The 26,950-nt window shown below is 40.0% G+C and overlaps 1 pseudogene; it reads right to left on the reverse strand.

Annotated features, from left to right (window-relative positions):
* Positions 1–5,256: 5,256 nt before the first annotated feature.
* On the reverse strand, positions 5,257–6,184 carry LOC115518924 (annotated as a pseudogene).
* Between the last annotated feature and the right edge of the window lie 20,766 nt (positions 6,185–26,950).

A 26,950-nucleotide genomic window follows, 5' to 3' on the forward strand; every position in this document is an offset into this window, starting at 1 on the left:
CTAGAGCCAAGTTTATATCGCTCACTGGAACTGTGGACTCTGTTGTTGCTAATTCAGCCATGGCTAACCTTTTCATGGTAGGATGGAGTTGAAATGAAAAAATATGTATCTAGCACCTGGGTTTCATAATTCTATATCCTGAACAGTGTTCTCTCTTAGTGTCCTGCTTTGACATTGAGTGGTGCTTTACCAATTAAAGCCCTACTTGGTCATTTTAACAGAAAATTGTTCTATCTTCTATACCCATCTTTTTCTTTGATGTTCAAGGAATCCAAGGACACTTACTCACTCTAGAGTATCTGTCCTCTTTATCCCTACTTTATCCTGAAGCTGGACAGTCCAGATAACTCAAGAAAATAACCTCTTCGTCAGAGCTGTTGCTAAGCCTTAGTCTTTCTTGAGGGGAAGCTAACAGACTGTCCCTTTCACCAGTCTGAAGACCAGTTATTGCTGAAACATGTGGGCAGTTCAGTCAAGGGGAATAGATTTTCTGCTTGTCTTCTCTGTTGCCAGGATGCTTATATATAATGACCCATGGTTGATGTCCTATGGGGCCTCAAACTAGGACTCCCTTTCTTCCAGCTCCAGAATAAGGATGTCTATCCCTCAACAATTTGGCCCCCAACAGACTATTCTTATTACATGTTCATGCCCTTCCACTCCAGAAGGGCTTCCTCTTAATAAGGCTCTAAGCCTCATTCAGGCAAGGTGCATCAAATGTGGCTATGACAGAGAGAAACAAAGGCCAGAGGAAAAAAGTGAATCATCTTTCAGAAGCTGCTGAGGTGAGAGTGGGGGTTGTCAATGGAGGGACTGTGAAACAGAGAGTAAGCACTCATAAAGCCCGTACTAATATTCCAAGAACTGGGAGAGTGTATTAATCATGTCTTTATTTTTCAAATTTTATGATGGTTTAACATGTTGGGGGATTTGCTGGGTGGGGAGAGGCTGCTCCTTCCAGGGATAACTAATTCCTAGAGATAGTAAATCGCTTGCTTGAGAACACACCTTTCATATGCAGACATACTGATCCAGTGCCCGTACTCTTAACCCTCTTCTATATCTAATTCTCATGTACCAAGCCAATATTTCTCCTGCCTTAAATCACCCCAGGGCCAGGTACCAAACAACTAGAGACCATCCCATAGCCCAGAGCCCACTGAATTTATTCAAACTAGTCAATCCAAGCTGTTTACCCTGCCTCATTCCATCCTTCCTGTGGAAAGCACAGTAAAGACTCTGGGTCATACTTTTCCTTCATTCCTTCTGCCTCCTGACCAGGGTGCTTCCCCCTGTGGCCCTGTGTGGTGGTATGTGTCCCTCCTCTTGGGAACTGTATAACAATAAAATCTTTCAATGAAATTAACCTCTCTGTATCATCATCCAGGCACCTCCATAAATTAAAATCCCATAGATACAATCAAGACAGATAGACATTTTTCATATATGATCCCAGTGAGTCTCACATCTCCTAGGAAACTGAGGCTCAGTGAAATGAGGATCCCTCTTAAGATTCCACAGTTTTAGTATAGAGCAGAATTTAAACTCAGGATTTTCTGACTTCATAGCTGAGTCAGAACTAGACCTTGAGCCCCTCGACCCCATATTTACCTTCTTAGTCTTTACCCTGGAAAGACTGGGAATACAAGCTCTAGATTATAATTCAGCTAGACTCCTGCTATGGACTGAATTGTGTCTCCCCCAAATTCATATGTTGAAGCCTTAACCTTCAGTGTGACTATATTTGGAGATGGGGCCTTTAAAGAGGTGACTGAGGTTAAATGAGGTCCTAAGGGTACAGTTCTGATCCAATAAAACTGGTACCTTACAAGAGCTTTCTCTGCCATGTGAGGATACAGTGAGAATTCAGCCATCTGCAAACCAGAAATAAAGCTCTCACCAGAACCTGACTGTGTTAGCACCCTGATCTTGAACTTCCAGCCTACAGAACTTTGAAAAAATAAATTCCTTTTGTTTAAGCCACCTAGTCTACAGTATTTTGTTATGACAACCTGAGCTAAGACAGCCGCTACCTTATTTTTTCACCTTGGCAAATTTCTTCTCCTCTCTTAACCTTAGTTACCCATTCAGCCATAAATTCTAAATTTATTTGTAAAGGCACAATTCTCAAATTATTAAGAATAAATCTCAGTTATGCTGCTGATTTAGCAGAAATCATGACTGTCAATGTCATGTTAACAAGCCAAACATACTTTTTAAAAATGCTTTAGAGAGCTGAAGACACAGGGAACATAGAAAAGAAACACCAAGAAACTCTGAAAGTAATGAGTCCTTCCTAGGAGAGAAGAGACATACAGCTGCTCTCATCACTGGAGCAACAGCACGAAAAAAGAACCTGCCATAGACGGGTGTAAGGAGAAACTGGCTAAATTTTAGTCAACATTTAATGGCCACATATGGGCTGCCATGACTGATCAAATTCCAAGGACACACAGCCAAGAGGAAGTCTGCGTCCATACATTCAGTTTCTCTTATGGGTCTTTAGTCAGGGGCAAGTGGGCAAAACGTTGGGAGGAGAGAAGGAAAACCGAAAGAGGTCCCCTCCTAAGGTGTATAAAGTCTCCCACAAGTTCAGAGCAGCCAGTTTCTAGAGTCAAGAGGAACAGTTTAGGAGAGTGAAAAGAAATCCCCAGAGGTACTCCAGGGTCCAACTATGAAGGTCTGGAGATGGGTCAGGAGTCCTCACAAGCAATCCAGACTTCCAACTACCAAAGCATGAAAACTCAGCAGGCAGGCTGGGACAAAATCCTCTGAGGCATTCTGGACCTTTATGGAGAGAAGGGTAGCTTCCCTCCAAAGGTCAGAGGATGGGCAGCAAGGCCAAAGGAAATCTCTAAGCACAGAAGAAGGAAGCTAGACTGAAGAACAAAATAATCTCCCCAGCAAGCCAATAACCTGGCAGCTTGGCTGTAAAGCAAGGAGAGAACTCCATAGTTCTGAAAACTGATGACCTGGCCACGAAGCCCAGGTGGGTCTCTAGGATCTTGTTAGCTTTCAGATCCCAGGGTCTGCTGAAAGGAAAGTCCTGATCCCACTCTTATAATATCTGAAGCCAGTGGTGAACTGCATCAGATGAAAACCACAACACAGCCAGACACAGCTCAACTACAGCTCGAATTAAATTTCAATAGCCTGAATGAGAAGAGCAGGTGCATCTGGAAATGGTCCTTATGGCAATCACCACCCAGAAAGAAATCTATTTTCTTTGAAATTACAGTTTTTTCTCTGTAAGGTGTGTGTGTGTGTGTGTGTGTGTGTGTGTATGCGCACGTACGCGTGCACACGTGCCTGCATATGCAAAAATCAGTATGGATTCATACATTGGCATATCGCCATATATAAAAATCATCTCAAAATGGACCATAGACCTAAATGTGAAACCTAAAACTGTCTAGAAAAAAATATAGAAGAAAATCTTGGGACCTTAGATACAAGATCAAAAGCACAATCCATAAAGGAACACACTGATAAATTGGACTTCATCACAATTTAAGCAGCTATTCTTCAAAAGAGCATGTTAGGAGACTAAAAGACAAGCCATAGATCACAGACTAGGAGATAACATTACAAAGCAAATATCTGCTAAAGGACTTGTCTCTAGAGTATATAAAGAACGCTCAAAACAATAAGAAGAAAGGGTGCCTGGGTGGCTCAGTTGATTAAGTGTCCGACTTCCACTCAGGTCATGATCTCACATTCATGAGTTTGAGCCCCACGTTGGGCTCTGCACTGACAGTGTGGAGCCTGCTTGGGCTTTCTCTCTCTCTCTCTCTCTCTCTCTCTCTCTCTCTCTCTCTGCCCCTCCCTGGCTTGCTCTCTCTCTCTCTCTGAGAGAATAAATAAACTTAAAAAAAAAAAACTCAGCAATAAGAAAACAAAAAACCCATTTTTAAAAATGGGCAAAAGATTTCAGCAGACAAGACACTTTACCAAAGAACATGAACCGAAGATGGCAAATGATCACATGAAAAAATGTTCTACATCACTCGTCATTGGGGAAATGCAAATTAAAATACCACTACATACCTACTAGAATGGTGAAAATTAAAAAGATAGACCACACCATGTATTGGCAAGCATGCTTGTATTGGGAATGTAAAGTGTTAAAACCACTTTGAAAAACAGTTTGGCAATATCTTTAAAGGTTGAACATGCACCTACCACATAATCCAGGCTTTCTAATTCTGGGTACTTACCCAAGAGAAAAAAAAAATATGCCCATACAAAGACTTGGACACGAGTGTTCGTAACAGCTTTTTTTTTTTTTTTTGCAATAAACACAAATTGGAAACAGCCCAAAATGTCCATCCACAGCTGAATGGAATACCAAATTGTGATATAGCCATACAATGGAGCACTGCTTAGCAATCAAAATCATGGACTATTGATACATGCAATGATATGGATGAATCTCAAAATAATTGTTGATTCAAAGAAGCCAGACAACAAAGAGTACCTACAGTGTGATTTCATTTGTCTACAACTCCAGAAAATGTGAATTTATAGTGACAGAAAGCAAATCAGTGGTTGCTTAGAAATAGGAAGGTGAGGATGAGGGGAAAGAGACATTACAAAGGGGCACAGAAAACGTTTGAAGATGATGGACATGTTTACTGTCTTAGTGATGATTGTTTCATGGATGTATATGTCAGAACATCAATTTGGACACTTAATATGTGAAGTTTACTTTATGTATGCTATACTTCAAAAAAAAAGCTGTTATTTAACATGAAAAAAATGAGATACTACCTACCAGATGGACTACAGTGAAAAGTTCTGGTAATACCAAGGGTGTGGAGAAATGGGAACTTTAATCACTGCTGGTGGAAGGGAAAGGATGCACAACTCTTTGGGAATACTGGAAGAATTTACTAAAGCCAAACAAACACCTGTGCTGGACCCAACAGTTCTGTTTATTGGATGATATTCAAGAGGATGCATGCATATGCCTACCAAAAATATGTGCAGGAATGTGCATAGTAACTTTACTCGTATTTACCAAAAAAAAAAAGAAAAAATAATCCACCAATAGTAGAATGGATAAATTGTGGTATTATTTTCCCCCACTTTCCTGAACTTTATTAAAGAAAGAGTGATGATGGTAAATCTGGAGAACATAATCAATTTTTTAGGATTCTTCCCTCAAAAACGTGACATTTGATTTCCAAACACATGCCAGAGCATAGATGGTTCCCAATTGTACTAAGTAGGTGAGAAGCTGAAATCCTAAAATGTTCACCTTCCAACTTGCCCCGGTCTGCGGTCTGTCTTTGGATCAGCAATAATTGTCTGAACAGCTGCTATGGCTTCATTAATTTTTGTCTGCAGGTCTCTGAGCAATTGTATATGTAGCAATCACAGAATTTGAGCAGCTCCATTAAGAACTGCATCTCCTGTGTCAAAACCAAGAATATGTTTGTCTAAAGCAACAGGCAAGTCCTCTTTTGTTTGATTTAACAACTGCATCCTGGGCCAAAATTTGAATTGCTTTAGGATTATCAGGTAATCATCATGACATTGAATCTGAAGGTCAGCCAAAGTCATTACACCAGGCTTGAAATTGGGATTATTTACATCCAAATTGATCAATGGCTCTGCATTTTTAGCTGCATTGTCAGCATTTTTTTCTATTATCAGCTACCAAATCCTTGTACTTTTCAGCATTATCTCCATATTCAAGTCTAATAGCTAAGCCAAGAAGCCTGTCAATTACTTCTCATCATCTTGAATCTTGAAAGGACAGTTAACATCTCTGAGATACTTTTCAAAGAACTTGGGCCAATCACTGCTGTGGATGTTTCTTAAATTACATGTTTTCAATCTAATAGTGTCTGGTTTTCTGGTCTTCAAGCCAAACAATAAAGTTTCTAAATTATTTTTTTTAATGTTTATTTATTTTTGAGAGAGAGAGCAAGCAGGGGAGAGGTGGAGAGGGCGGAAGGCAGGGCAGAGTTTCTGAAGCGGGCTGTGTGCTGACAGCAGAGAGCCCGACGCAGGGCTCAAACCCATGAACCATGAGATCATGACCTGAGCCAAAGTCAGACGCTTAACCGACCGAGCCACCCAGGTGCCCCTAAAGTTTCTAACTTCTGTTTCATCTTTACAGTTGAATGAAGCCATCAGGATTGTTGTTGTCAAGAACTGTCAGCTTGCGTTGGAACATGATCCCTGTGTCTTGCTCTGGTCCCCCAGCCTTTGGCCTGGAGAGGAGAGGCAAGGAGGGGTGGCAGGCACCAGTGCAGGCACCAGCAGTGGCAGCAGAGAGAGGGCCAAATTGTGGTATATTTATACAAATTGTGGTATAATATTACACAGAAAAAATGAACTACTGCAACAGAGTGGCAACAGATTATCGAGCCTCAAAGACATACTGTGGAATGAGGTGAGCCACACATGAAGAAAACATACTCTGTGATTCCATTTTTATGAAGCTCAGAACAAGAAAAACTAATGGTAATACAGATCAAAATGGTGGCTATCTTTGGAGAAGTGTTGATTGGAAGGAGGCATAAGTGAACCTTCTGGGTTGTGTTCATTTACACAGAAATATGTAAAAATTCCTTCAGCTGTACGCTTAAAATTTGTGAACTTTGCTAGATGTAGATTATATATCAATGAAAAGTAAAACAGTCCCAACAGTAGCAGCAACAAATAATGAACACTTAAATTCCATGATGTAAAGAGGGAAAGATTGGTAAGGAAATACAAAGATGCATGGAACAGAATTTCAAGAAATTAGGCAATGGAAACTTCATTCAGCAAGAATTTCGAATCATAAATGTGTAGTTGCTCTTGCCATATCTCAGGGATTCTTAATTGGCTCTACTTCTTCCCTCCCTCATCCTCATTGTCTATTTTATTTTAAGACGTATTATCAAATGTCTTTCAAAAATTGGAATTCCTATTTATTATTGTAAATGATAGAGAAATCAAACTACGATATGAATGTTTCACTTCCCTAAGTTAGGAACTTAGAGCTCCAGCCCAGACCCCCTTTGCTGAACTGGAAGATCCCAGGATCCAGTTGCCTACCACGTGTATCCACTTGGGATCTCAAACATTCAAAATAGACTCATCATCTCCTACCCACTCTATCCTCCTCCAGGTTTATCCGCCACCCTGCATTCCTCATAAATGGTTCACCAGGAACCAAAAAATCAAGTTAGCTTTTCCCCTCTGCCTTATATCTCCTCATCCAAGCAATCAAAAAACTCTGCTGATTTTGATCCCTTGGTATGTCTTATGTGTCCCTTCTACTCTGTACCTCCTACCTTCTTCTCTCTTGGTCTCATTATTTCTCTTGTAGATTGTAACAGCAGTCTCTCAAAGAATGATTTGCAGTCCACAGTCCTCCTAAGAGTATGAATTGATCAAAACTGAACTTTTTTTTTCATTTTTATGAACTAACGATGCACACTTACAACCTGAATGCTAAAGTAGATATATATCTATATCTGGATGGATAGATTGATAGATAGATAGATAGATAGATAGATAGATAGATAGATATAGATCATTCCATCAAGTTTTGGTTTTTGAAAACATGACATTTCATCCTAATGACTCAGTTCTTCTTCCTCAGGAAAGTGACAGTGGTATGGTAAGGTAAGTTATAGGATCATTTCTCCCTCATGCGAAGTGGACCACAATCAAAACGTTTGAAGGTCACTGTCTTTATTATCATCTTGCCTTTATTCCTGCCTTTCTTCTTCAAATACATGCACACACTATCACCTTAGTCTGTACTACCAAAAAGTGATTTATGCAAAAAATATAATTGTGTCAATTTTCTTGCTCAGAATATTTCAGAGTTTCTACATTGTCTTCAGTGAGGATTATTAACATATTTTAGGTCCTTTTCCCTTTAAGAACAAATGAATAATAAAGTTTTTTACTTTCTTCTGAGAACAACATACATATACACGATATAATTTCATAAAATTTCAGAGATTTTGCAATACCCCTGAAGCCTATTCATAGATTTACTAGAGATTTCTCACCCGGCCATTGAATGGCATAAAAGATCTTTTGCTTACCTACCGAAACCCTTCACTTCACTCCTCAATTTAAAGAAATTTCCAGGGGCTCCTGAGTGTCTCAGTCAGTTAAGCGTCCACCTTAGGCTCAGGACGTGATCTCACGGTTCATGAGTTTGGGCCCTACATTGGGCTTTGTGCTGACAGCTCAGAGCCTGGAGCCTACTTTGGATTCTGTGTCTCCCTCTCTTTCTGCCCCTCCCCCACTTGTGCTCTGTCTCTCTTTCTTGAAAATAAATAAACATTAAAACAATTTAAAATAAATAAATAAATTTCCAGGGGCGTCTGGGTTGGTTAAGCATCCAACTCTTGATCTCAGCTCCGGTCATGATCTCACAGTTCGTGAGTTAGAGCCCCACATCGGGCTCTGCGCTGATGGTGCTGACCCTGCTTGGGATTCTGTCTCTCCTTCTCTCTCTGCCCCTCCCTCCCTTGTGGTCGTGCTCTCTCTCTCTCTCACGCACACACAAAATAAACTTAAAAATAAAAAAATAAAAGGAATTTACAGAACACACCATGTTCTATCTTACTCCTTATTAAAAAAATCAACTTTATTTTGGAATAGTATGAGATTTACATAAAAATTGCAAGATAGTACAGACAGTTTCAGTATACCCCATACCCACTCACCCCCATTATTAACATCTTATATCAGTATGGTACACTTGTGACAATTAATGAGCCAATATTGATATGTTATTACTAAAGTTCCTACTTTATTCAGATTTCTTTATTTATTTTTTTTTCAACGTTTATTTATTTTTGGGACAGAGAGAGACAGAGCATGAACGGGGGAGGGGCAGAGAGAGAGGGAGACACAGAATCGGAAACAGGCTCCAGGCTCCGAGCCATCAGCCCAGAGCCCGACGCGGGGCTCGAACTCACGGACCGCGAGATCGTGACCTGGCTGAAGTCGGACGCTTAACCGACTGCGCCACCCAGGCGCCCCCAGATTTCTTTATTTTTACCAAATACCCTTCTTCTGTTCCCGGATCCTATCCAGGGTACTATGTTACATATATGTTACATGTAATGTCTCTTTTGGTTCCTTTTGGCTGTAATAATTTCTCAAACTTTCGTTGTTTTTGGTGACCTAGACAATTTTGATGAGTATTGGTCAGATATTTTATAGAATATCCATTAATTGGGACTTAATTGGGATGTTTTCCTCATTATTAGGCTTAGGGTTACGTATTTTGGAGAGGAAGACCACAGAGGGAATGTACAATTTTCACATCATATCTAGGGTGCATGCTATCAGCATAACCTATCACTGTTAATATTAATCTCGATCCACTGGCCAAAGTAGAATTTGTTAGGTTTCTCCACTGCAAAATTAATCTCTCCTCCCCACTCCCTTCTATGCTGTATTCTTTGGAAGGAAGTCACTGTGCACAGCCCACACTTCAGGAATGTGGAGCTGTATTCCACTTCCTGGAAGGCACAAATTCTTTTGCATGGGAAACTGGTTTATTCTTCCTTTCTTTTATTTTTAAATGCTTGACCCCTATCTGCAATGCTGAAATAACAAAACAGTCCCCAAATTTTAATGGCTTAGCACACAATTTATTTCTTGTCCATGTCATAATGTCATCGTGGTTCTGCTCCACAAAGTCACTCAGGCACCCAGGCTGACAGTTTCCATCATCGGGTAACTACACCTTCTGATAACTTACAACTTCACTAGTTGTTAAAGCAGATAAAATGTCCTGGAACGTTTTGCACTAGCAATCAAATGCTTCAGCTTAGAAGTGTCACATGTCACTTCTACCCCTAGCTTGCTGACAGAATTAGTTACATAGCTCTGCCTAACTACAAAAGAGTGGGAAAGTATAATCCTTCTCTGTGCCTGGAAGGAGAGAGAACCAGACAGGGGCGAGCACTAAAAGTTTCTACCATGAGCCTCCTAACCCACCTGCCCACCAAATAAAATCCTATTCTTCCTCAAAATCTCATTCAGCTGAAATGCTGTGAAGCCTTCACGGTCTCTTCCTGACAGACTTCAGGTTCCCTTCACACTCCATCAGCACTTTGTACAGAGCAACATTAAAGCAACTATTATATTGGATTGTAACTGTTAGTTTGCATGTCCTGTAGAAGAAAACAGTCAACGTGCTATCCTTAGCATTAATACAGTGCCTCTTACATAGAAGATATCCAATAAATCTCTATTAATTATTGAATTAATTGGTGGATTTTATAATAAAAATTTTATAATAAAATGTTACACAGGAACTTCATATGTAATACAATCACTCATAGATAATTTCTTGGCAATTGAAGTGGAGATTTTTTTCCCTTTACTACCTTTAAATGAAGTGTTGAATCATACCTTCAAAAATGTTTTACCTACATTAGCATGAGGAATCCTGTGTCTCAAACATATGGTCATATTTCTACTTTATTCCAGAGACCTGAGTTAACTTTTTATTTTTATTTATTTTTTTTTAAATTTTTTTTTTCAACATTTATTTATTTTTGGGACAGAGAGAGACAGAGCATGAACGGGGGAGGGGCAGAGAGAGAGGGAGACACAGAATCGGAAACAGGCTCCAGGCTCCGAGCCATCAGCCCAGAGCCCGACGCGGGGCTCGAACTCACGGACCGCGAGATCGTGACCTGGCTGAAGTCGGACGCTTAACCGACTGCGCCACCCAGGCGCCCCATCTTTTTATTTTTAAAAAATTCTCCCTGTTTTTAAAATTCCAGTCTTTCTAATTGTTCTCTAAGATTCGAGAAGCACATCTTTTCATGGTTTGTGATTGGTTTTTATTTGTAGGTTTGTATTACTTTCTTGCATGGTTTGTAATGTCAGAAACCTACTTTAACATGTGGTCAAGAGAGGAGAGTAACACCTTAATTGTAGGTGGAATGCATTTTTTCCACAGTGAATTTATCAGTTGTGTTGAATGTCTATATTGTACACATAAGTATTCTTCCAAATGAAAAGGTGGAGGGAGTGGCCTAAAAGGAGAGTAAGCCCTTGAAGAGCTCATGATGATGACTGTATGGACAATATGTCAGTAAACCTCAATAACAGACAATAAGGTTATAGATAACATGTGGTTGATATGTGCGTGATACAAACACCGAGTTTTCTGAGTTCAAGGCTGACATGCTCTGGGTGCAGAGTGGGTGAGAGGGGAGAGAATCCAGAGGTAAGGAGACTACTTAGAAAGCCTTGTCAGTAGTTCCATCATGAAATTCAGGTCTACACTAGATCTCATATACCACAGTGCACAGAGATATGTAGTGTGCAGTGACTGCATTTCTTACATAAGGAAGATATTTTAAGTGTAATTTTTCTGGATGTATCCTAGATTTATTCTATTTCTACTATTTTTTCACAAAAATTAGTAGTCATGTGTGTGTGTGTGTGTGCGTGTCAACTTTTCTGTTTTAAAAGGTAGTATATGTCTATGAGGAAACTTAAAAATATCTTAAGTTCCTAGATTTTAAGACATCTACTCACTTTAAAAAAATTTTTTTAACGTTTATTTATTTTTGAAAGACAGAGCATGAGTGGGGGAGGAGCAGTGAGAGAGGGAGACACAGAATCCGAAGCAGGCTCCAGGCTCCCAGCTGTCAGCACAGAGCCCGATGTGGGGCCTGAACCCACAAACCGTGAGATCATGACCTGAATGGAAGTTGGATGCTTAATCCACTGAGCCACCCAGGCGCCCCAAACATCTACTCATTTTTAAGAGCAGGTTACAGTTTACCATTCTATATTTTTATAACATTTCTAAATTTGCTAAGTTACTCTTTAATTGAAAATCATTCTGAATCAACAATCAAGGAAACTACTTTCCAAACTCAATACATAAGACACTAATAGAACCCTCATCATCTTTGGGTCAGGTCATTGTGAGACTCATGTGCAAATGGCACGATGTTTGTGAGTTGAATTCCTACTTGACTGAGTTGGAAGTAGACTATTCCTATGCCAGCAACCAGCCACCTCACAAAGGTGGCTGACCTGGGGTTGGGGGTGGAGGGATGAGAAGATAGTATGGCTGCATCCAAAATGACTTAGAGTGATGCAGAAGGGAGGATAGCATTATCTTCCGTTACATGTATGCGTATAAATTATTACCAATAATTTGCTAAGCATATTGTCTTATTTGCTTGTTAAGGGTAGCAATAAAATGTTTGTCAAGGTGGAGGAAGAGTACCACTCGAGTATATGATCTTGTTCTCCTATTTGCAACAATTTTTTCTCCAATGTTTTGTGATTTTACAGAGCTAATTTGCAGACTGAAATCACTGGTTTCTAGTTCAATGAAAGGAGATTTATTGGCATTGGAACAAATGAAAAGATCATACAGAATCTTAAACCCAAAGACCATACTCAGTAAAGAAATGAAATCAGAATGCTCTTCTGGAATGAGGAAATCAAAATGGGAACATGTTCATGTCTTTGCAAATAAGACTGCATTTTATCACACATTTGAAAAGTCAGTTCGGTATTTCATCAGAATTTCTCAATGTTCAATGCCAAATTATTGTGTAAATTGAGAAAAGATTTTTATAATATGACCAAAGTGGGAAGGAAAATGTATGTTTATAATGTGAAACAGGGAAGTGAGATCCAGCCAAAGTTCTAACTGTATTTGCGGTGGTAGCTTAAAGACAGCAGAAAGAATAGTGTATTTAGAAAGTATTCACAAAGGATAAAAAGCCATCCAGAATTATTTTATTAGTTGTTCACACACCAAGCGTATTGAAATATGCATTTTAAAATAGCCTCTAATTGTTCCATGGCATCTAAGAGGTGTTAGACTAGCCTCTTCGAGATAACTCATACTTTAAAAATAAGTATATAAAATGGGCTTGCAAAACTATGTCAGGACCTAAAATTAGACAAGGGATAGACAAAGAATTTATAATTGTCAAGGGGTGAGAATTGGGTATCAATATTCAGTTTCTTCTCTTTCCACTTCAGTTTTTACAAGGTAGTATTATTGTACATTGAAAAGACCATGGAAACAGGCTGAGTCTAACTCCCAGCTCTGTCATTGACCAGCTGTATTTCTTTTTTTTTTTATATGAAATTTATTGACAAATTGGTTTCCATACAACACCCAGTGCTCATCCCAAAAGGTTCCCTCCTCAATACCCATCACCCACCCTCCCCTCCCTCCCACCCCCATCAACCCTCAGTTTGTTCTCAGTTTTTAACAGTCTCTTATGCTTTGGCTCTCTCCCACTCTAACGTCTTTTTTTTTTTTTTCCTTCCCCTCCCCCATGGGTTCCTATTGAGTTTCTCAGGATCCACATAAGAGTGAAACCATATGGTATCTGTCTTTCTCTGTATGGCTTATTTCACTTAGCATTACACTCTCCAGTTCCATCCACATTGCTACAAAAGGCCATATTTCATTTTTTCTCATTGCCACGTAGTATTCCATTGTGTATATAAACCACAATTTCTTTATCCATTCATCAGTTGATGGACATTTAGGCTCTTTCCATCATTTGGCTATTGTTGAGAGTGCTGCTATGAACATTGGGGTACAAGTGCCCCTATGCATCAGTACTCCTGTATCCCTTGGGTAAATTCCTAGCAGTGCTATTGCTGGGTCATAGGGTAGGTCTATTTTTAATTTTCTGAGGAACCTCCACACTGCTTTCCAGAGCGGCTGCACCAATTTGCATTCCCACCAACAGTGCAAGAGGGTTCCCGTTTCTCCACATCCTCTCCAGCATCTATAGTCTCCTGATTTGTTCATTTTGGCCACTCTGACTGGCGTGAGGTGATACCTGAGTGTGGTTTTGATTTGTATTTCCCTGATAAGGAGCGACGCTGAACATCTTTTCATGTGCCTGTTGGCCATCCGGATGTCTTCTTTAGAGAAGTGTCTATTCATGTTTTCTGCCCATTTCTTCACTGGGTTATTTGTTTTTCGGGTGTGGAGTTTGGTGAGCTCTTTATAGATTTTAGATACTAGCCCTTTGTCCGATATGTCATTTGCAAATATCTTTTCCCATTCCGTTGGTTGCCTTTTAGTTTTGTTGGTTGTTTCCTTTGCTGTGCAGAAGCTTTTTATCTTCATAAGGTCCCAGTAATTCACTTTTGCTTTTAATTCCCTTGCCTTTGGGGATGTGTCGAGTAAGAGATTGCTACGGCTAAGGTCAGAGAGGTCTTTTCCTGCTTTCTCCTCTAAGGTTTTGATGGTTTCCTGTCTCACATTTAGGTCCTTTATCCATTTTGAGTTTATTTTTGTAAATGGTGTGAGAAAGTGGTCTAGTTTCAACCTTCTGCATGTTGCTGTCCAGTTCTCCCAGCACCATTTGTTAAAGAGGCTGTCTTTTTTCCATTGGATGTTCTTTCCTGCTTTGTCAAAGATGAGTTGGCCATACGTTTGTGGGTCTAGTTCTGGGGTTTCTATTCTATTCCATTGGTCTGTGTGTCTGTTTTTGTGCCAATACCATGCTGTCTTGATGATTACAGCTTTGTAATAGAGGCTAAAGTCTGGGATTGTGATGCCTCCTGCTTTGGTCTTCTTCTTCAAAATTCCTTTGGCTATTCAGGGCCTTTTGTGATTCCATATGAATTTTAGGATTGCTTGTTCTAGTTTCGAGAAGAATGCTGGTGCAATTTTGATTGGGATTGCATTGAATGTGTAGATAGCTTTGGGTAGTATTGACATTTTGACAATATTTATTTTTCCAATCCATGAGCAGGGAATGTCTTTCCATTTCTTTAAATCTTCTTCAATTACCTTCATAAGCTTTCTATAGTTTTCAGCATACAGATCCTTTACATCTTTGGTTAGATTTATTCCTAGGTATTTTATGCTTCTTGGTGCAATTGTGAATGGGATCAGTTTCTTTATTTGTCTTTCTGTTGCTTCATTGTTAGTGTATAAGAATGCAACTGATTTCTGTACATTGATTTTGTATCCTGCAACTTTGCTGAATTCATGTATCAGTTCTAGTAGACTTTTGGTGGAGTCTATCGGATTTTCCATGTATAATATCATGTCATCTGCAAAAAGCGAAAGCTTGACTTCATCTTTGCCAATTTTGATGCCTTTGATTTCCTTTTGTTGTCTGATTGCTGATGCTAGAACTTCCAGCACTATGTTAAACAACAGCGGTGAGAGTGGGCATCCCTGTCGTGTTCCTGATCTCAGGGAAAAAGCTCTCAGTTTTTCCCCGTTGAGGATGATGTTAGCTGTGGGCTTTTCATAAATGGCTTTTATGATCTTTAAGTATGTTCCTTCTATCCCGACTTTCTCAAGGGTTTTTATTAAGAAAGGGTGCTGGATTTTGTCAAAGGCCTTTTCTGCATCGATTGACAGGATCATATGGTTCTTCTCTTTTTTTTTTTGTTAATGTGATGTATCACGTTGATTGATTTGCGAATGTTGAACCAGCCCTGCATGCCAGGAATGAATCCCACTTGATCATGGTGAATAATTCTTTTTATATGCTGTTGAATTCGATTTGCTAGTATCTTACTGAGAATTTTTGCATCCATATTCATCAGGGATATTGGCCTGTAGTTCTCTTTTTTTACTGGGTCTCTGTCTGGTTTAGGAATCAAAGTAATACTGGCTTCATAGAATGAGTCTGGAAGTTTTCCTTCCCTTTCTATTTCTTGGAATAGCTTGAGAAGGATAGGTATTATCTCTGCTTTAAACGTCTGGTAGAACTCCCCTGGGAAGCCATCTGGTCCTGGACTCTTATTTGTTGGGAGATTTTTGATAACCGATTCAATTTCTTTGCTGGTTATGGGTCTGTTCAAGCTTTCTCTTTCCTCCTGATTGAGTTTTGGAAGAGTGTGGGTGTTCAGGAATTTGTCCATTTCTTCCAGGTTGTCCAATTTGTTGGCGTATAATTTTTCATAGTATTCCCTGATAATTGTTTGTATCTCTGAGGGATTGGTTGTAATAATTCCATTTTCATTCATGATTTTATCTATTTGGGTCATCTCCCTTTTCTTTTTGAGAAGCCTGGCTAGAGGTTTGTCAATTTTGTTTATTTTTTCAAAAAACCAACTCTTGGTTTCGTTGATCTGCTCTACAGTTTTTTTAGATTCTATATTGTTTATTTCTGCTCTGATCTTTATTATTTCTCTTCTTCTGCTGGGTTTAGGCTGTCTTTGCTGTTCTGCTTCCATTTCCTTTAGGTGTGCTGTTAGATTTTGTATTTGGGATTTTTCTTGTTTCTTGAGATAGGCCTGGATTGCAATGTATTTTCCTCTCAGGACTGCCTTCGCTGCGTCCCAAAGCGTTTGGATTGTTGTATTTTCATTTTCGTTTGTTTCCATATATTTTTTAATTTCTTCTCTAATTGCCTGGTTGACCCACTCATTCGTTAGTAGGGTGTTCTTTAACCTCCATGCTTTTGGAGGTTTTCCAGACTTTTTCCTGTGGTTGATTTCAAGCTTCATAGCATTGTGGTCTGAAAGTATGCATGGTATAATTTCAATTCTTGTAAACTTATGAAGGGCTGTTTTGTGACCCAGTATATGATCTATCTTGGAGAATGTTCCATGTGCACTCGAGAAGAAAGTATATTTTGTTGCTTTGGGATGCAGAGTTCTAAATATATCTGTCAAGTCCATCTGATCCAATGTCTCATTCAGGGCCTTTGTTTCTTTATTGACCGTGTGTCTAGATGATCTATCCATTTCTGTAAGTGGGGTGTTAAAGTCCCCTGCAATTACCACATTCTTATCAATAAGGTTGCTTCTGTTTATGAGTAATTGTTTTATATATTTGGGGGCTCCGGTATTCGGCGCATAGACATTTATAATTGTTAGCTCTTCCTGATGGATAGACCCTGTAACTATTATATAATGTCCTTCTTCATCTCTTGTTACAGCCTTTAATTTAAAGTCTAGTTTGTCTGATATAAGTATGGCTACTCCAGCTTTCTTTTGGCTTCCAGTAGCATGATAAACAGTTCTCCATCCCCTCACTCTGAATCTAAAGGTGTCCTCAGGTCTAAAATGAGTCTCTTGTAGACAGCAAATAGATGGGTCTTGTTTTTTTATCCATTCTGATACCCTATGTCTTTTGGTTGGCGCATTTAATCCATTTACATTCAGTGTTATTATAGAAAGATACGGGTTTAGAGTCATTGTGATGTCTGTATGTTTTATGCTTGTAGTGATGTCTCTGGTACTTTGTCTCACAGGGTCCCCCTTAGGATCTCTTGTAGGGCTGGTTTAGTGGTGACAAATTCCTTCAGTTTTGTTTGTTTGTTTGAGAAGACCTTTATCTCTCCTTCTATTCTAAATGACAGACTTGCTGGATAAAGGATTCTCGGCTGCATATTTTTTCTGTCTAGCACACTGAAAATCTCGTGCCAATTCTTTCTGGCCTGCCAAGTTTCAAAAGAGAGATCAGTCACGAGTCTTATAGGTCTCCCTTTATATGTGAGGGCACGTTTACCCCTTGCTGCTTTCAGAATTTTCTCTTTATCCTTGTATTTTGCCAGTTTCACTATGATATGTCGTGCAGAAGATCGATTCAAGTTACGTCTGAAGGGAGTTCTCTGTGCCTCTTGGATTTCAATGCCTTTTTCCTTCCCCAGTTCAGGGAAGTTCTCAGCTATTATTTCTTCAAGTACCCCTTCAGCACCTTTCCCTCTCTCTTCCTCCTCTGGGATACCAATTATGCGTATATTATTTCTTTTTAGTGTATCACTTAGTTCTCTAATTTTCCCCTCATACTCCTGGATTTTTTTATCTCTCTTTTTCTCAGCTTCCTCTTTTTCCATAACTTTATCTTCTAGTTCACCTATTCTCTCCTCTGCCTCTTCCATCCGAGCTGTGGTGGTTTCCATTTTGTTTTGCATTTCATTTAAAGCGTTTTTCAGCTCCTCGTGACTGTTCCTTAGTCCCTTGATCTCTGTACCAAGAGATTCTCTGCTGTCCTGTATACTGTTTTCCAGCCCAGCGATTAATTTTATGACTATTATTCTAAATTCACTTTCTGTTATATTATTTAAATCCTTTTTGATCAGCTCATTAGCTGTTGTTATTTCCTGGAGATTCTTCTGAGGGGAATTCTTCCGCTTGGTCATTTTGGATAGTCCCTGGAGTGGTGAGGACCTGCAGGGCACTTCCCCTGTGCTGTGGTGTATAACTGGAGTTGGTGGGCGGGGCCGCAGTCAGACCTGATGTCTGCCCCCAGCCCACCGCTGGAGCCACAGTCAGACTGGTGTGTGCTTTCTCTTCCCCTCTCCTAGGGGCGGGATTCACTGTGGGGTGGCGTGGCCCGTCTGGGCTACTTGCACACTGCCAGGCTTGTGATGCTGGGGATCTGGCGTATTAGCTGGGGTGGGTAGGCAAGGTGCACGGCGGCAGGGGGGCAGGCTTAGCTCGCTTCTCCTTAGGTGATCCACTTCAGGAGGGGCCCTGTGGCAGCGGGAGGGAGTCAGATCCGCTGCCGGAGGTTTGGCTCCGCAGAAGCACAGAGTTGGGTGTTTGCGCTGAGCGAGCAATTTCCCTGGCAGGAACCGGTTCCCTTTGGGATTTTGGCTGGGGGATGGGCGGGGGAGATGGCGCTGGCGAGCGCCTTTGTTCCCCACCAAACTGAGCTCTGTCGTCCGGGGGCTCAGCAGCTCTCCGTCCCTTTGTCCTCCAGCCTTCCCGCTTTCCGAGCAGAGCTGTTAACTTATGACCTCCCAGACGCTAAGTCGCGCTTGCTGTCGGAACACAGTCTGTCAGGCCCCTCCGCTTTTGCAAGCCAGACTCGGTCTCTGCTTGGCCGGCGAGCCGCCCCTCCGCCCCGGCTCCCTCCCGCCAGTCCGTGGAGCGCGCACCGCCTCGCCGCCCTTCCTACCCTCTTCCGTGGGCCTCTCGTCTGCGCTTGGGTCTGGCGACTCCGTTCTGCTAATCCTCTGGCTGTTTTCTGGGTTATTTAGGCAGGTGTAGGTTGGATCTAAGTGATCAGCAGGACGCGCGGTGAGCCCAGCATCCTCCTACGCCGCCATCTTCCCTCCAATCTCCGACCAGCTGTATTTCTTTGAGTGAATGACTTTACTTATCTGGGACACATTTAAAAAAAATTTTTTTTTAATGTTTATTTTTTTAAAGAGAGAGACAGACAGAGACAGAGAATGAGTGGGGGAGGGGCAGAGAGAGAGGGAGACATAGAATCTTAAGCAGGCTCCAGGCTCTGAGCTATCAGCACAGAGCCTGATGAGGGACCTGAACCCATGAGCCACAAGATCATGACCTGAGCTGAAGTCGGACACTTAACCGACCAAGCAACTCAGGTGCCCCCCAGGACACTTATTTTTTTCATCTCTAAATTGGAAATAATACCTCCCTTTAAGATCCCTGTAAAAATTACAGGTAATGTTTATTTAAAGTGACTAACACTTCATAAACATCTTATAAACAAAAGCTGGTCTTATTGATCTATCTTTTGTCCTTTATCTCCAAATAGTCTGGGTGATCAGTAATCTTGATTATTCAAACCTCCTAAATATCTCTTGAACCCTCAGTTGTCTCCATACCCCATTGTCTGCCATCAGGATTACCTGTCAGTTCTCTAGCAACAGCCCCTGAGTCCAATCTAGAGTGATTTTTTTTTTTTAAAGATTTTGATCCTGTTACTCTCCAGTTTAATACTCACAAATAGTCTCCCCTGGTCTTTGGGATTACGTCCTAAATCTCACTGTCTTTGGGATTAGCACCTAGGTCTGGTCCTGCTCACCCCTCCAGCCTCATTTCTCTGGGCCATATTTCACCAGACATCCTGGCACTCCTTTCGGTGTCTGCATAGCAGATTGCAGAAACAACAGGTGTGGAGGCAGAGAAGAGAGTGCCTGCAGAGCACATATCAGGGATGGCACAATCTCCTCTGTAATCGGGGGTAGAGTGTATGGCAGATCCTACTGGGCTAGTCCTATGGATCAGACTTCGCGATGGTTCCATACTCAGTAAATCATGCCTCTGTGATAGAGCCCAGGAACTAGAGACTACTGTAGCACAGCATTGGCATTACAGTAGAAATAATTCCTCTGGTGTATGTTAAATATTATTTCTTCTCAGTATGAATCCATTACCTCACTCAAAGCACAGCAACAGCAAGGCCGTAGACTAAATTAAGTGCAAAAGTTAAATGATTTGAGTGGTGGCAGGAGACCCACAAAAGAAATGATCTTGTTTTTTTCATCTTTTTTGCAAAGAACAGGAGCTTAAATTACAGGGGTATCGAGAGCTAAAAGAATGGAAAGTGATCACCAAGTTGTGGGGGAATAAATACAAGGGTATAGATTAGGCAAACCCAATTCACTTACCATATGCCAGTGACCCATGAATTCAGGGGCCAGCAAAATGCTATCTTTGGATTAGGGTCAAGCCTTGCTCCTGAGGCAGGTAATATTTCCACAGGAAGACACACTGACCTGTGGCCAGGCTGCTGGGCTTTCAAGGAGCAGATGCTAGGGACGATGGGTCTGTTGCACAGGCTGTTACACAGCTAGATGAAGCTCTATTAGCTGAGTGCGAAATCACTTCACCTTAACCTTTCATCACCTGCCTCTGGACAGCCTGATGGTGTTGTTCCCCCTTTACCTTCCTACCCCTACCCTCCCATCTCTTCCACCCCTGCATATTGTCCTAGGAGCCATCCGCTACAGCAGAGATGAGACTAGGTCCTCTGCACCCCTGGGCCAAACTCCACAGAGACAGCAGCAGCAGAGTAAAGAGGAGAGTACAGCTACTCTCCCAAGGTCCTTAACAGCTTCGGGAAAATGGCACTGCTTCATTGGCTAGTGATTATTTAACACTCCCTGACAAAACCTATGCCAATGCCTCCCTCCATTAATACGAGTTTTTTAAAAACTTTTTAAAAAGTTTATTTTATTTACTTTAAGAGAGAGAGAGAGGTGAGTGGGGTAGGGGTAAAGGGAGAGAGGGAGAGAATCCCAAACTGACAGTGTGGAGCCCAACATGGGTCTCCATCCCATGAAACACGAGATCATGACCTGAGCCAAAATCAAGAGTCGGATGCTTAACCAAAATGCTTATTTATTTCATTTTTTCATCACAAAACATATGTGTATATTTTTTCTTTTTAATTTTTTTTAATGCCAGTATAATTAATGTACAGTGTTATATTAGTTTCAGGTATACAATACAGTGATTCAACAATTCTGTACATTACTCAGGGCTCATCACATAGGTGCACTTTTTTTTCCCCCTTTTTATTTACATCCAAGTTAGTTAGCATATAGTGCAACAATGATTTCAGGAGTAGATTCCTTAATGCCCCTTACCCATTTAGCCCATCCCCCCTCCCACAAACCCTCCAGTAACCCTCTGTTTGTTCTCCATATTTAAGAGTTTCTTATGTTTTGTCCCCTTCCCTGTTTTTTATATTATTTTTGCTTCCCTTCCCTTGTGATCATCTGTTCTGTGTCTTAAAGTCCTCATATGAGTGAAGTCATATATTTTCTTTCTCTGACTAATTTTGCTTAGAATACCCTCTAGTTCCATCCATGTAGTTACAAATAGCAAGATTTCATTCTTTTTGATTGCCAAGTAATTCTCATTGTGTATATATACTGCATCTTCTTTATCCATTCATTCATTGATGGACATTTGGGCTCTTTCCATACTTTGGCTATTGTTGATAGTGCCGCTATAAACATTGGGGTGCATGTGTCCTTTGAAATAGCACACCTGTATCCTTTGGATAGATACCTAGTAGTGCAATTCCTGGGACATAGGGTAGTTCTATTTTTAATTTTTTGAGGAACCTCCATACTGTTTTCCAGAGTGGCTGCACCAGTTTACATTCCCACCAACAATGCAAAAGAGATCCGCTTTGTGAGTATCCTCACCAACATCTGTTGTTGCCTGAGTTGTTAATGTTAACCATTCTAACAGGTGTGAGGTGTTATCTTTTTGTGGTTTTGATTTGTATTTCCCTGATGATGAGTGATGTTGAGCATTTTTCGTGTGTCGCTTGGCCATCTGGGTGTCTTCCTTGGAGAAGTGCCTATTCATGTCTTTTGCCCATTTCTTCACTGGATTATTTGTTTTTTGTGTGCTGAGTTTGGTAAGTTCTTTATAGATTTTGGATACTAACCCTTTTTCTGATATGTCGTTTGCAAACATCTTCTCCCATTCTGTCTGTTGCCTTTTAGTTTTGCTGATTGTTTCCTTCACTGTGCAGAAGCTTTTTATTTTGATGAGGTCCCAGTAGTTCATTTTTGCTTTTGTTTCCCTTGCCTCAAGAGATGTGTTGAGTAAGAAGTTGCTGCAGCCAAAATCAAAGAGGTTTTTGCCTGCTTTCTTCTTGAGGATTTTGATGGCTTCCTGTCTTACACTTAGGTCTTTCATCCATTTTGAGTTTATTTTTGTGTATGGTGTAAGGAAGTGGTCCAGGTTCACTCTTCTGCATGTTGCTGTCCAGTTTTCCTAGTACCACTTGCTGAAGACACTGTCTTTATTCCATTGGATATTCTTTCCTGCTTTGTCAAAGATTAGTTGGCCCTATGTTTGTGGGTCCATTTCTGGGTTCTGTATTCTGTTCCATTGATCTGAGTGTCTGTTTTGTGCCACATATGTGTATATTTTTAAAGTAAAATAAAATGTTATCAATTTAATGACAATTGAATGAAATGAAATTTAATTAATCAAATTTAATGAAAAATTGCCCTAATCTTTCTCATTTAATACCCAACACTAGAGGTAATCTCTTTTTAACTTCTTTAGCTATTTCTTCTAGTATTTACTGCCATATATCTCAACAGTATGTTTATTCTACTATTGCTTGATTTTCAATCATAGACATTTTCTATTTTTCCACCAAGGAAGGTGAGGATTTAGGTCTCCCTCAACTCCTCCTGCCCTTCCTGTTCTTCTGTACAAGCATGCACAAACACTCACAGATGACCATAATACGTGAGTTACCATGCTTACGTTTTTGGTTTTACTGGTATTAATAATTACCTTATTTTTCTGGTTGCTTAGTTTTTCCTGTACTTATTCATGTATTATTTCATTACCCAAAGTCTCCGCCAGGGTTGTCAAACTCCCTTCAATAGGTTCAGACATTCCAAGCCATCTCTAAGTTTGGTTTTTCCCCCTGGAGTCCACACTCCTGGAGCCCTTTACCCTCTTGCTATAATCTGAATTGGCTTCTCTTTAACCTATGGGAAAGCTGTCAATGTTGTACAATACTTCTTCTTTTGTCTTGGTGATCTTTTTCACTTCTCTCCTGTATTAGATCCCTGTTTCCTAGATCCTACACCATCTTTTTTTGCTTGTTTGTTTAAAGATTTTGAGTACTCTCTACACCCAACATGGGGCTTCAACTCACAACCCTGAGATCCAGAGTCACATGCTCCACTAACTAAGCCAGCCAGGCACCCTCATTTGCTTTTAAAATAGAACATGTCCTTCAGAGACTTCCTGATAAAGGGTGCAGGGAAGTGAAGTTTTATTGTCCTTACACATCTGAGAGTGGTTTTTTTTCCTCCTCTCACACTAGATAGTTAGACGGTATATAGGAGTGTGGGTTGAAGATTACTATCCTTAAGTTTTAAGATTTTGTTTTTTCCCTGTTGTTCTGAAATTTCATGATGATGTGCATTGATATACATTTTATTCCACACCATTATGCCAAGCACTTGGTTGCCTTTTGATCTGGAAATCTGTGTCCTTCAGTTTTGCACATTTATTTTGTATTTTTTCTTCTGTAATTCCTTTTAAGAATTTCCATTTATTGGATGTTTGATTTCTTTGTTCTCTAATTCTCATTGTTTCTCTCCCGTTTTTCATCTCTGTCTTTTTATCTATTTCTGGGACTGTTTCTCAAATTTATCTCTTGATTCTTCTATAAAGTGTTTTACTAATGTGGTCATATTTTTAAATCTGAAGAGCTCCTTTTTAAATTCTGATTATTTATTATAGTATACTTCCTTATTACATAGATGTGATTTTTTTACTTCTCAGATATATTCATTGTAATTTATATTTTATTTTGTTTTGCTTTGTTTCCTCTGAGTTCCTCTTCTCCAAGTGTTTATTATTTTATTATTTTTTGAGAGAGAGAGTGAGTGTGAGCAGGGGAGGGGCAGAGAAAGGAGAGGAGAGAGACTCCCAAGAAGGTTCTGCACTGTCACCACAGAGCCCGATGCAGGGCTCAATCTTACCATCCGTGAGATCATGACCTGAGCTGAAATCATGAACCAGATGCTAAATGACTGAGCCACCCAGGTGCCCTAAGACTCCATCTTTATGTAATCAAAGACCTGATAAAGAACATGAAGCACAGGCAGTTATTAATAAGATACTGAGTCCTTATTTTCCAGGCAAGTTATTTATCTGGTAAAGAAAAATCTTTTACAATAATCCAAGAAAAATTTCTCCTTTCAATAGAGGGAAAATTAAATTCCAGTTTTGGATAGGCACACTATTGCTATTAAAGCTCACTTTTAAAGCCCTTAAAATAAATTCATTCAATTTCAGCAGCAGCTTGACCACACAAGATAACAATTCCTCCTTTCTTCCCTTCCTCCCTTTCCTAGTGCTTCTCTCTTTTCCTAACTTTCTATGTCCATTTAGGTTTTGTCTTTTGTTTTTTTTCTAGTCTAAAATAACATTTAAATAACCTCTGAATTAGGACAAATTACTCTACTTTCCCCTTAACAAAAATGCATTCTCATACCTCATACCTTTCCCTACCAAAAACACATTTTACTGTCCCTGCATGCTTTGCCTAAAGTTTTTTTTCTTTACCCTTATTATTTCTACATGTAGGTTTCATTTACATATATTCATTAGAATTCTTAACCTTTAGAAAACAATTTCCAATGAAAGCCAAGAAGTAAGCAATTGTGAACTGTTACATACTAACATTGTGAGATTAGCATATTTATGATTATATCATTTTGTAATTTCTACACATGCATTTTCATAGTATAACTTGTTGATGTGGCAAAAAGAACATGTTAACAGATCCAAATATCTTTAGTTCCTCAAAGAAACTAAAAAGTTACAAAAACTTACACATGTAGCTTTTTCTGCCATGTTGACATACATTAAGCAAATCATTTTTATTGTACCTTTTGTTCTTAGGTTGAATTTACAATTTTATAATCTCAAATATCTAGTAGAGATAACAGAAGCTAATTTGACTAGTCTTAATTTATGTAAGTGCTTACATTTTCTTCAAGCCAATTAATAGAGCTTTTCTACAAGTCAGTTTTTAGGTATACCATCCAGATGGGAAAAAATACCGCATCTATATAACATACATACATTGCTACACATAAACATCCAGACAGATAAAACAGAAGTCTTATGGCTTTTATTTAAATATTTTATGAAATTTTTAAATTTTATATCAAGTACAATAATACAAAACTTGTATTACAAACTTCTAAAAGAACAGTTAGATCTAAATGGTGGTTCTGGCAGATGGGACAAGTTAAGCTTACCCATTTAGATAGCTACAGCTTTTACCAATATTTGTGGAGAAAACTTTGAAGGTTTTTGTTTGTCTTTAATAGATAATCCTGTGGAGGCTGCAGACTAAATTTTGGGCAAGGGAGCCTGTGAAATATCAAGTAGCAGTTTGTTTTTTTAAAAACCTGTTTTTTCCAGTTTGGGGAGTTACTTTAGCCAACAGTTTTCTCCTTGGATACTTACAGTTCTAAGACATGGTAAGATTAATATTTCCAAGGGACTGAGAAAGGATAGAGGGTTTATCTAAGAAGGAACTCAAGGGCATATTTGCTTGTTATCAAAAATCAAAGATGAACAGGCAGGCCACAGACTGGACAAAGATCATTTCAGAGCTTATGTCTAACAAAGGACTTGCATCCAGAATATATGAAGTACATCTAGAACTCAATAATAAAAAGAAAACCCAATTTTTTAAAGTGGAGGGGGCATAGAAAATAAAGATTAAATGTAGTGTGGGATCCTAGAAGAACCTGGAACAGAAAAGGGACAATAATAGGGAAACTGATGTATTTGAATAGTTTATAGTTTAGCTAAGCAAAAAAGAAAAAAAAATCAAGGGTAATTACTGTTAGGGTCAGGCGTAAGGCAGGGTAAAGATAGGAGTCAGAGGCTAAAAAATTTTAGCAGTCAAAGGCTTTATTTGGGAACTAAGGTCTCGGGCAAGGTTCCGTGACTCAGGGAGAGAGAGAGAGAGAGAGAAAGAGAGAGGAGTCAGGGAAGTGGTGCCCAGGTGTGGTGGGGTGGGGTTTTTAAGCTGCAGGGGTTCCCGGTTTAGGTCGGGTTGGGCCTTTTTCGCGTCAAGTCGTGCTGTCGCTTGGTGATTGGTTGACCTCCAATTCGTTCTGGCACGCTACTAGGGGCTTTTCTTTGGGTTGCGCTGGCAAGATGGCCGTCCCCTCTACTGTGGTTCCAAGGACATCCTAACATTCCAATCTCTTATTGGTGATAATGGGCGACGGATCTGATCTGGCTGCTTTCTGTGGGTGTAAGGGTGACGTCATGGTATGTGGGGTCTGAGTTGGAATGCGGGAATATGGCCGGACCACCATCTGGTGAAATGCAACCTGGGAAACTTCATGAATTCATTTTCATACGAAACGGAGAAAACAAGGTAAGAGCATAAGTATTATACAGATAGCAACTAGAGGGGTGACTATGGGGAGGAGCCAAGTTAGGAGGGGTGATTGCCACCAGGAGGTTAGGGGGTCTGAGAATCCTGGGCGGGCGGATAGAGTTTTTTGGATTTCCTTTAGGTGTTCTATATTGGTTTCAACTAAGCCTGATTCAATGAGGTAGTAGCAACATTCCTCCCTCAAGAACGGCATGTTCCCCCTTTTTCTGCTGTCAGGAGATCTAGGGCTTGTCGGTTTTGTAGAGTGACCTGTGCTAGGGAGTTGATCTGCCTTTGTAAGGTGGATAGGGAGGTTGCTGAGGCTTCTAATTT

The sequence above is a fragment of the Lynx canadensis genome, chromosome B4 (genome assembly GCF_007474595.2).
Source record: "Lynx canadensis isolate LIC74 chromosome B4, mLynCan4.pri.v2, whole genome shotgun sequence".
Taxonomy (NCBI): domain Eukaryota; kingdom Metazoa; phylum Chordata; class Mammalia; order Carnivora; family Felidae; genus Lynx; species Lynx canadensis.